The following is a 12,039-nucleotide window of genomic DNA, read 5'->3' as shown; positions in this document are numbered from 1 at the left end:
GTGTGTGTGTGTTTCATACATTCCTGGACTCCATGAACCTGAAAACAGAAAAACAGCTGGGAATATTATGTGGAAGACAAAAATATGTATGTGTGTGTGTTTGTATGAACATTTTCATCAACAACCAGATTGAAGAAATTCATAATTTTTTTTATTTTACACATCAGAAAAGTTCCTGTAGCAGGCTTTAGTTATGGTTGATGAATATTACTATCCAGATATGCACTTGACATATCCTCTGTATTGATTCATTTCACTACAGTTTGTTGATCACATACAATATGAAATATTTACAGATACTACGATGAAGTAGTTTATAGATTTTTTTGAGAAAGCACATGATTTCTGTTAAAACATTTTTCTTCTAAAAATGACATAGTTTGAAAAGAAGAGAAATCCACACAAATGACTTTAGAGTCCATTTTTATCGAGAATTACATTTGGTAAACATCGAAACTAAAGGGTCCTAGAGGAAATTAGCCAGTTCATATTGGAGTGTGTAAAAATAAAGATATGGACAAATATGTAAGATAATTCTAGTATTTACATGGATACCTTTGAAAACAAAGAAATGTGAGTGTATGATAAAATATCTCTTGGGGGCAAGATATCAATATTGATAACTTTTTGTCAATTTCAGGAAATTAAACAGAGAATAGCTTTTATGGAAACGTCTAACACCACAAAGACAACTCTTCAAAGAAAATGCCCTGTATAGTGGAAAGGAGGTGACGGTGTTGAACTTCACCTGAGATGACTTACCACAAAGAGCTATGCTTCCCAGTACTTCCTAGATGAGACAGATTCCCTTCTTTCTTATGCATGACAAGGCTGAAAACGGACTCTCCATTTTCCCATTCTTTGCCTCAAAAAGGATGACGTGTGCTGTTTGTATCCACTGACAAATCTGGAGAACCTAGATACAACATGATTTGACAAACTTTGTCAGACTTCTCTCCTTAACTCTCAGCCAAGCCAGCATTCCCACGAGGAACAATCCCTCATGGAAGCTTCTTCTAAAACTACTGGCCTTAAAGGAAAACAAGTCCTACTCCTCTCCTCTTTCACTCTACCCATTCATCCCACCCCCATATCTGATTCTTCATAGCCTTGTGTACGCCTCCCTATAGAATGATTTCCCTGCCCAACTTCGGAGACATTCCAAACCTGTGAACTGGGAATTCTTCCTATCGCCAATGGTGCTGGGTAACCTGCAAAATTCTCTTTGAGTAAAGCCTTTCCTTACTGAAGTACCCTTCAGATTTGCTTTCTGGTTGACCCCAAAATAAGCAAATAATATTGAAAAAAGGGTCGGTGAAAAATAAGAAATAACAAGGTGGAACAGATCTCAACTAGAAATAATACAGCAATTGTATGTGGTTTACATAGAATGTAGTTATAATACAATTAGAAAGAAAGAACAGAGGGGAATGAGCATGGTACTCAATTCAGGAAGTCATGGAGAAAATAAACCCCAAGAAGTAAGAAGCAAGAAAATAGTATACAAAAAGGATATGATGAAATTTAGACAACAAAAAACCAGTAAAGAGAGTTAGCAAACTGAAAGCTGATTTCTTCCAAAAGAGTATTAAAATTGAAAACTTCAGCCAGGACTGATGCAGAAAAAAGAGGAAACAGGTAGAAGTACACAAAATAGAGAATGAAAAAATAGAAGTACAAGAATAGAAATTAGAAAGGAGTTAGTAACTATGCAGATTTTTCAATGTATTATGAATTACTACAAGCAATAAATTTAAAGTAGAGATGAAGCGGATATATTTCTAAGAAATACATAAAACTGGGGCTGGCACTGTGGCATAGTAGGCTAAGCCTCTGCCTGCAGTGCTGGCATCCCATGTACGAACCTCTTCATATCCTGGCTGCTCCTCTTCCAATCCAGCTCTCTGTTGTGTCCTGGGAAAGCAGTAGAAGATGGCCCAAGTCCTTGGGCCCCCTGCATCCTTGTGGGGAACTAGGAAGAAGCTCCTGGCTCCTGGCTTCAGATCTGCTCAGCTCTGGCAGTTGCCTTCTACTTTCCCTGGTAGTGGCAAATTCCCTCATTAACCAGATAAAAACACAGCTCTAAATGCACCAATTGCACAGTCTCCTCTGAGATTGTCACCAACCTCTTTGTTTTAATAAAGCAACTTGTCTCCGTTGAAGTCAGTCTCCATCTCCTTTTTTCCATCTCTCCTTTGTGGGGGTGTGGAAGGTCAGAACCCCGAGCTATTCCCAACCTAAAAATGTAAATTGAAAAAAGTTAAACAGACAAGAAAAACTCAGTCAGGTTGATCATCTCGAACAGTGTGAGTAAATGAGGCAATGTATTTTCCTAACATGTGGATTGCAACAAGGTTTCTAAGGGGTCTGTTTAATACAATAATAGAATGAGTGAATGTATGAGGCCCAGACGCCTCCTGGGATGCAGAGTGAACAGCAGTAGTGATTCCAGAGTGCTGCTGTGATGCTAAAAATGCAGGGGGTGGGAGCTGAGATGGCCAAGAAGGCAGTGAGTAAGAAAAGGGGATGGGGGAATTTAAGAAGGAGAAGAAATGACCTGGAGAGCACAGGTGACACATAGCTCTAAGAATGGAAACCCTTGTTAGAAACAAACTTTGAGGAGAGGAAGACGTTCCTACAAACAAATGCAAAATTTCCCCTTTCATGAACTACTTTAATTTCGGGATAACAAAAAGAAGTTTTTCTTGCTGCCTTTTCATGCACTATATTCTGAAGTCAATTTCCATGACATTAAAAGAACAGGATTATGAAGAACAAAGCAGCTTCTTTGGGGTAACGTTGGAAAGCCCGAGGGAAATCTGAATAAATAAGAAACAGCAGATAAGAAGGGCTAGTTTATTATTTCCATTATTGAATGACAATTGGCTTTGTATGCACTAGTGAGCTTGGAAAGACAAAGACACTGTTGTGGCAATATCTTTCAGAAAATTGTTTAATAGGTTGAGCATAATAAATTTCAGACCAAATTAAAGTCAAAAGCAGTGTAGTGGCATGGGGTGGTGTCAATTGGGACTTGCTCAATGGGCTCTTATCTCGACATGGGAGACATGGCATATCCATGGCACAGAATTCCTGTGTCTGCACCAGAAGCCAGGGTGCACACTTGGCCTAGATCCCTGAGAAGCTGCACATGTGCCCAAGAGCATGCTTTCACAAGGAAAGCACAGATTCTCCTCTTCTTAGGTGTTTGGGTTTTGAGAACTTTCTTTAGCTGCTAATGTATTCATTCAAGTAAGATCTAAACCTGGGTTGACTTTGTGTTTGTACTTAATGTAGGAAAGGAGAAATATCACATCCTCACCTGAACTAAGTTCATGGCTGAGGTCTTATGACAAAAGACAGGTTAACAGGAGAAAATCATGCTAATTTGGTTAATATCAATTTGTATGGCCTAGGATCCCCATAATGAAATGAAGATCCATCCAAAGAAACGTGTATATTTTTATGCTATGTTTGATGAAGAGTGAGCAGTAATGGAGAGAGATAATCAGCCCATGCGGGTGGGATCCAACAGTGATAAAGTGGGAGGGTTTAGCAAAATCTCTTGTTCCAATCCTTCTATGTCTCTGTGCCTCCAGGAATAAGCATGTTTCTTTCCCCCCAGGTGTAGGGAGGGAGGACATCTCTCAAAGGAGGGTATTATCACCTGCTCCAGGGTACCATCCGGAAGTCCTGTCTAGATTTCATGACCCGGTTCAGAGGAAGAGGGTGAGGGAGGAGAGAGCGACCTTCTTGCTTCTGCAGCTCTGGAAGTTCTTCAGCTTAAATCAACATGCCAAAGCACCCTGCGAGAGGGCGTGTGTCCAGGCTCCCTTGCTGGCTTCATCTTCATGAGACTCTGTCGTCTCTCTCACGACCAAAATGCTCTTCAAGGGATATATTCTCAATTCCCCGGCTTCACAGAAGTCTTAGGTTTCAATTTTTTTCTCTGTAGCATCTGCCCGTTCCCCTTGACTTCTCACAGATATTAAATAAAACATCTTTTTGGGTTTTCTTAATATGTGTAACTTAGATAGATGTGTGAGGTTAAAGGTTACAAGTTGAAAACTAGAGAGTCTAGAATAGCAAAGATGGTGCTGTGGTCTCAGTCCACAGAAGATCAATTGCTGCTTTCTGCTCTGCATCTTGCTCCCCCTCACCTCTGAGTGAGTCTGCACCTCTTCCTGGTCTGAGAAATCGTGGATACTTTATGCCCCACTTGAACTATATTCAAGCACATCTTCATTCATTTTGCTTCACTTTTTCCCCTGGAATCATTTTTAGGGTGTTCTGCTCTCTGGTACTTAAACTCTACTGTAGATTTACTCTTGATGTCAGAGTATTTAATGTCCGTGACATTAGGTCAAACATTCTTTCTAAAATCTGTGGGTAAGTCAAACATTTGAAACAAATATCATAGATGAGCTAATATATTCAATGGATAAATACACTTAATATATGAAATCTTCATATAAGTTTATAAGAACATCCTTAAGGGCAAAATGAGAAATACCAATGTACAATGTAAAAAATAAAAAAGAGATAATACAAATATGTATTAATGACTCTCTAGTAAGCCAGAAATATGAAAGAAAGAGTTAGATTAACATTTTGTCTATCAACAAGCAATGAACAAAATACCTTTTATTAATGGTAGAAGGTGATTTGAGATGATTATTCTTGTAGATTGTGAAGATAAATTATACAAAACTTCTGAAAACACATTTAGTAATAAGTCTTGTTAACATTAAAAGTATTTATTTCCTTTAAGTAGCTTTCTCCCGTTCATTCTAAGTAAATAAACAGAAATGCTGCAGAAGACTAATGGATAAGCCTGTTCATTTATAAAAGACAAAATAATTTCTAAAAAAGTAAATGTCGATGAATAGCAGAATGGGTAAATTAATTCTGGTTCCACCATATTAATGGAACCACTGAGTATTATGCTCCAAAGAATAATAATGGTGTGCAAAAATACTTATAATATCAACTGGAAATGCAGGGTAAAAAATGTACCATAAAATCTTAAATACATCTGTTCTGTGTCTCTGCGACTTCCGTCCATCTTGTATTTCCTTCAAGGAGCTCATTCAAATGCTCCCTCTGCTTTAATATGGTAAATTTATTTTTCTCCCTGATGAACATTGCCTGGTTTAGTTTGAACTGCTTTTGGCTCTCTCTCTCTTTTTTTTTTTTTTTATATTTTTTTAATGTATTTGAAAGGCAGAGTTATGGAGAGAGAAGGAGAGACAGATCCTCCGTCTACTTGTTCATTCCCCAAATAGCCACATTGTCCAAGTTTGGGCCAAGCTGAAGTCAGGAGCCCGGAATTCCACTTGAGCCTACTACGTGGGAGCTAGAATGCAAGCACTGGGACCTTCTTCCATTGCTTTCCCAGGTACATTAGCAGGGAGCTGGGTGAGAAAGGGAGCATCTGGGACTGCAGGCGGCAACTTAACTTACTGCACCACAATGCCAGCCCCTTCTAGTTTCTCAGGTACCAACACGGGGTCTCAATAGTACAAGTTTTCAATAGTAGGGCTTCAAAGAGCAGCCATCAAATGTTTGCTGATCACAGGCAGTGTGCAAGTGTGCAATTCAGCAATGACGATAAGAAAGAGGGTGGCATTATGCATCAAGGAACTTTAGGATAAATCTGTGTGGTGTGTTTGATGGATGAAGGGTGGAGACAAAACAAATAGGAGAAAGTTAAGGAGCAAGAAATGATACGAAGAAGAAGGGCAACCATAATAATAATGAGATAGTGGCCAGTGCTGTGGCATAATAGTTTAAACCTCTGCCTGCAGTGCAGGCATACCCTATGGGTGCCGGTTTGAGTTCCAGCTGCTCCACTTCCGATCCAGCTCCCTGCTAGTGGCCTGGGAAACCAGTGGAAGATGGCCTGAGTGCTTGGGCCCCTGCATGTGGGAGACCCGCAGGAAGCTCCTGGCTCCTAGCTTCAGATGGGCTCAGGCAGTTGTGGCCATTTGAGGAGTGAACCAGTGGATGGGAGAACCAGTAGGTGGAAGACTCCTCGCCCTCCCTTCTCTGTCTGTCTATCTGTCAGTCTCTCTCTCTCGTTCTCTTTTTAACTCTGCCTCTCAAACAAATAAAATAAATCCTTTTAAAAATAATGAGGTGTGGTGGTGAGTAGTTTCTTTAGCTAGGGTGACAGAGAACCTTTGAGTCCCAGCTGCCCCTTTTCCAATCCAGCCCTCTGCTTGGCCTGGGAAAGATGCCCCAAGTGCATGGACGTCTGCACCCACATGGGAGACTCAGAAGAAGCTCCTGGCTCCTGACTTCAGATTGGCCCAGCTTTGGCCATTCCGGCCATTTGGGAGGGAACCAGCAGATGGAAGACCTTTCTTTCTATCTCTGCATCTCTCTGTCTGTAACTCTACACCTCAAATAAATAAATAAAAGCTTTAAAAAAAAGAAAGAAGAAATTTAGAATAGTGCACAGGGGCCAGTGCTGTGGCACAGCAGGTTAATGCCCTGGCCTAAAGTGCTGGCATCCCATATGGGTGCTGGTTCTAGTACTAGCTGCTCCTCTTCCAATCTAGCTCTTTGGTATGGCCTGGGAAAGCAGTAGAAGATGGCCCAAGTCCTGGGGCTCCTGCACCCGTTGGGAGACTGGGAAGAAGCTCCTGGTTCCTGGCTTCGGATCAGCACAGCTCCAGCCATTGTGGCCATCTGGGTAGTGAACCAGCAGATGGAAGACCTCTCTCTCTGTCTCTACCTCCCTCTGTAACTCTGTCTTTCAAATAATTAAAATAAATCTTTAAAAAATAAAGAATAATGCACAAAAAGAATGCAAAGGATGGCATGACTTACTAGTAAGTGATAGAAATAGGAATGAGAGGAAAGAGAATTGGGCAAGAGTAGGTTTCCAAACCATAACTAAAAGGTGAATTTCTGTGATTTTTTAATATAATTGGAAGTTATTGGGGGTGTTAATAGCATTAGGAAATATGATCTGAGATATTCCTATGATTACCCAGAAGAAAAACACACTTTGAAAGGCAAACATAAAGAAGAGCTGAAAGAAGACTATAGTATTAGTTCATGCTAGAGAAAATTATGTGTTTGAGTTAAGACTATGACATGGAAATGGTGAAGTGAATCAGACTCAGAGTGTATTTTGAAGTCTGCCCTATAGGACTTGGGATTTACTGATGAATTATATGTGAAAGATGAAGAGAAGGAAGGGATTCAGACTTCTGACCTGAACAATTAAGTTGTTAACACACTATGGGAACATGAAGTTTGTGAAGATTTGGTGACTTAGTCGAATCCACTAGGGAACGATAAATCATGCAAGAGAGAAGATGGTGATTCCAGAAATAAAGCTTGTATAAGATATGGAAATGGAAACAAGGTATCAAATGAAATTTGTTTCCTGAAATTCTTTTTTAAAAAGATTTATTTACTTGAAAGGCAGAGTGACAGAGAGAAAGGGAGGGACAGAGAGAGAAAGAGATCTTCCATTTGCTGGTTTACTCCCCAAATGGTCACAACGGCCAGCCCAGAATGAAGACAGGACTCTACCCAGTCTCCCACCTGGGTGGCAGGGACCCAAGTACTTGGGACATCTTCCACTGCTTTCCCAGGTGTGTTATCTGGGAGCTGGACTGGACATGGATCAGCCAGGACTTACACTAAAGTGTCCTCTGCTGCTTGAAATATTCTGAAGTTCTTTCACTGAAATGGGTAAAAAGGAAGAGCAATTGAGTATAGAAAGAGTTTCCGGTAGAAATGGTGAAAAAATAAGAAAATCCTCATCTATTTTAATCTAATTTCTTTGTCAAGTCCATGGTTAGGTTTTCAACTGAGATTACAGGATACAAGGAGAGGGAGACTGGGCAATTCGCAGAGAAGAATATGTGAAATAATCATTGACAGAGTGGGGGAAACCAATACAACTAGTGATGTGAGGCAAGTCCTAGTGCTGGTAAGCACTTGTGTGAGAACTCAAGTGGGAAATCTGAAGTGAGAACACTCACGGCAGTTCTAGGACTTGTTTTCATTGTCAATGGACCATGTATGTGTATGATGGTTAAAATGAGATTGATGCTTTGTTTGGTCGGTAGAGTGGATAAAAACAGGCTTGGGGGAGGGCCAGAGAGGGAAAGTGTGTGCCGTGAATTCTATTCTGGAGGATGAAGAGGTAACAGAAAGTGGAAATGTGAAAGTGCCAATAGACAGAAGGCTTCACTGAGGTAGAACATTGTAGGAATGAATCTTCTGTCTGCTTCTGTGGATGAATTAGCAAGAAGCTGAATTGGAAGTGGAATAGCTGGGACTGGAGTCAGGTACTCTGATATGGAATGGGGCATTCTAAGCAGCAGCTTAACCCACTATGCCACAACTCACCCTAACAGTTTTTGATTCAAAATTGTTTCATCTTATGAGTATAGCTATTCCTCACTTTTTGGTTTCTGTTTCCATGGTCTGTCTTTTTTTTCTAACCCTTTTCTTTCAAACAATATGTGTTATATATTAATGTTAGCCGTCACAAAACACACCGAACACTGGAGTAAGGGAAAGGGTTTATTGGGGAACACCCAACAGACCGGAGTGAAGGGGCAGTGAAGGGAAAGAGAGAGAAAGTGTAAGAGAAAGAGGAGAGGAGCTAGTGAGGAGAGAAGATAGAGCAGAGAAGAGAGGAGAGGAGAGCAGAGAGCAGGAGAGGAAAGCCAAGAGAGAAGAACCAAGAGAGCACATGTGCAGGAACAGGCCCTTTTAAAACTTTGCCCGAGGGCGGGCAGGGAAGCAGGAGCAGCGAATCCCATTAGGATGGGGGTGGAGCCTGGCTCAGGTAGCTGGGCCATGCGGCCACCTGGCTAAAGCTGCGCCAGTTTCCTAACAATATGTATCTTAACTTGTGAAGTAAGCTCCTTGTTGGCAGCATAGAATTTGAGTCTTGTGTTTTATCTATTTTGAGCATAGAATTTAACCTTTATCTTTTGACTATAGAATTTAATCCACTTATCATATTATATATAGTGTATGTTATATACTATTAGATATGTTATTTATATTTTATACAAGTTCAATATTGATAGATAAAAATTAGCTTCTGTTGATTTCTGATTGTTTACTGATAATGTTTGATTCCTTTCTGTTCTCTCTTGTGTTTCTGCTCTGTTATTTACTTTTGTACTGTTCATAAGATCTTTATTATCCTTTTACTTCTAATGTAGGACTCCCTTCAGGATTAAAAAAAATAGTAGGGAATGATTGACTTGTAAACCGAGAGTTTTATGGACTATAATCTTTGATGATTACTTGAGGAGTAGGCATCTGAGGGTGGGATAAAATACAATATTAATGAAAGTCTCAGATTAATAATGTAAGGGTGGTAGATATGGATTCAATGAACAAGATGTTTAATTATAAATAAAGGAAGAGGCATGACCAGATTTGTCAATGAAAACACCAAGAATGGTTAAAATCTGATGATATATGCAATCATAGCAAACTGGGCTTTGAGGTAGAAAGTAGGAGAGGCAGCCCAGAAGCATCTATAGGAAGCAAGAGAGATTCTCGTCCAAATCTCCTGCTCTGAAGTGTATGAGCCACAAGGATAAAGGGTGATCTATACACCTGACGTACACAGATGAAATAGTACCACTGGCATCATTTTAGTTCCAGGAAGAAGATGCAAGAGGCAACTAGAAGTTGCATGTTGAGGATGCATGTGGGAGTAGGGCTTGATGACAAATTCTGAATTCTAGAGGGAACACTAGCAGAGCTTGGGAGAGAAAGGGAGGATGGTGGGAGGTGAAAGGGAGCTCAGAGAAGCTGGAGATGTGAAAATGAGGAATTGTGAGATGAGGCCAGGAATTCCACTGGTGCCCAGGATAGGTAAAGATATGAAACCAATGCCATTGGTCCTAGATGGCTGAGCACTTAGTAACTAGCTATCAACCTGTTCTATTTGAGGACACACATGTTAAATATGCACAAGTTTAAATATAAATACTTTTCATCACTTTTTGGGAAATCACTAGCTTATAATATTACTTGCATGTATGGGAACTGAAGGAATCTGGCCAGGGCATTGGGAATGCCAAGGTAAGTCATCATGAAAGAGGCAAGTGAGAATCAGCATAGGTTATTGCACTAAGACCAGAAGCACCAAAGTCAACCTGGCTGAAAAAACAAATAAGAAGCAAGAATAAGAAAACCAGAGTGAGGTCCCTAATAATAATAATGAGTAGCATTTATAGAAAAATTACTCTAGATGAGCCTGTTCTGTGAATGTCACCTATAGTAGCTCATTTGCTTTTCAAACAAGCCTCAATAGAGATTATAGTTTACTGAATCTTGCAGATTTGAAAACAGGTTAAAATGGTGAAAATTGGGAAAGGACACCAGCTGTGAAGTAGCAGATCCAGGAATAAAGCAGAGTCTGGCTCCAGTGCTGCCTATCCCACCCTCTATGTTACAACTTAAGGTCTGCTCAAGCCAGAAACTGGAGAATCATCCCAAATCCTAAATTCTTCCTCACTGTGTTGGTCACCAAGTCCCATTGGTTCTAATCTGTAAATAGCTTTTATGGTATTCACTTTTCTCTCATCACCATTACCACCACACTGCCTCAAGACCGCTATCACCAGGATTACAGAAATTACTTCCTGTGAGCTCTTTCTGTGTCTTCGCTCTGGCCCACCAAGCTGAGCTCCTTGGTGGAACTGGAGAGACCTTTCCAAAGCACAATCTTATTCTGTAACTTTCCTGCTGAAAACCTTATTCTGCTTTCCGTTTTCCTAGGCGTGAAGTTTGAGAGGTTTTCAATGATTTCTGCTCTGATTAATTCTCCAGCTTTTGTTTCTTCTGATCTATAGTATACCAAATAGACTGTAGTCATACTGGACTTACTTCTGTTCTTCACAAGATGTGTGTTCTCTCACATGCTAGTTATTTTACAAAGTATTCCCTGTACCTGGAATGTGATACCCTGACCCTGTTTCCGTCTCCTAAATGTTAAGATGCTTTTTAGTCCAAGAAGCTTGGTAACGAGGATACCATGACGAGATAGAAGGATTCCTCAGCTAGGTGCTTCTTAGGTTCAAAGGATGAACACTTCCTACATTTCCTTTTTGCCATTTTTAGAGTGTTGGCTTTTTTATCATTTCAGATTCCGAGGCTGTGCCTGGTGTGATGCATGTTGTGATAAACTCCTCAAATCTCTTTGAAATAAAGGGCCTGCTAACTCTGGTTTTGGGAGCTATTAGCAGATAGCCTTTAGCTGTCACCTTCTTGATTAGAGATTGCCACCGCTGCAGAGAGCCGCATCATACAAGTTCATGACTTTCTTAGGGTGGCCTGTATTCAATGACTGATCCATAAGGGCTTGCCCATCTTGTCTCACTGAGGAACAATTCTGAAGTGTCTTCCTAGCTCCAGAGTGCCTGGTCGGCTAAGCCATTACATTCAACACTTTACTCCATCAGATAAAGCCTCTGCTCCTTTTCTTTCACAGGTTTGATGCCAAGTGTATTCCCAAAAATTCTGAAGGCTAAAGTTACAGAGAGAGAGGATAATCAGAGAGAGAGAGAGAGAGAGAGAGAGAGAGAAAGTTTTCATCTGCTGGTTCACTACCCAGATTGCCACAAAGGCCATGGGTGGGTCAGGCTGAAGCTTCATCTTAGTCTCCCACATGAGTGGCAGGGACCCAAGCACTTGGACCATCTTACATTGCTTTTCCCAGGCTGTGATCAGGGAACTGGATTGAAGGTGGAGCAGCCGGGACAAGAACCAGCACCCATATGGCATGACCCCATTGCAAGTGGCAGGTTCATTCAGTAAGCCACATTGCCAAAACCCAGGCTAAACTCTGAGACTCTGCTTCTCAATGGCAATAGCTGGTACCTTGGTGATAGGGACAGTGGCCAGTAGACTACATTTTTTAATTGTTCACCTGCTATTAGGCCAGCAGTAAGAATTCCATTAGCGGTAGAAGATAGCCATGGGCAGAAACTGATGATCCCATTGCTAGAATTTTCACCAGTGCCAAATTGTGTTGGTGAAAGA

Source organism: Oryctolagus cuniculus, chromosome 2, assembly GCF_051225735.1.
Source record: "Oryctolagus cuniculus isolate XC-2025 breed Fujian yellow rabbit chromosome 2, ASM5122573v1, whole genome shotgun sequence".
NCBI lineage: Eukaryota > Metazoa > Chordata > Mammalia > Lagomorpha > Leporidae > Oryctolagus > Oryctolagus cuniculus.
Note: the sequence above shows the minus strand (reverse complement) of the source record.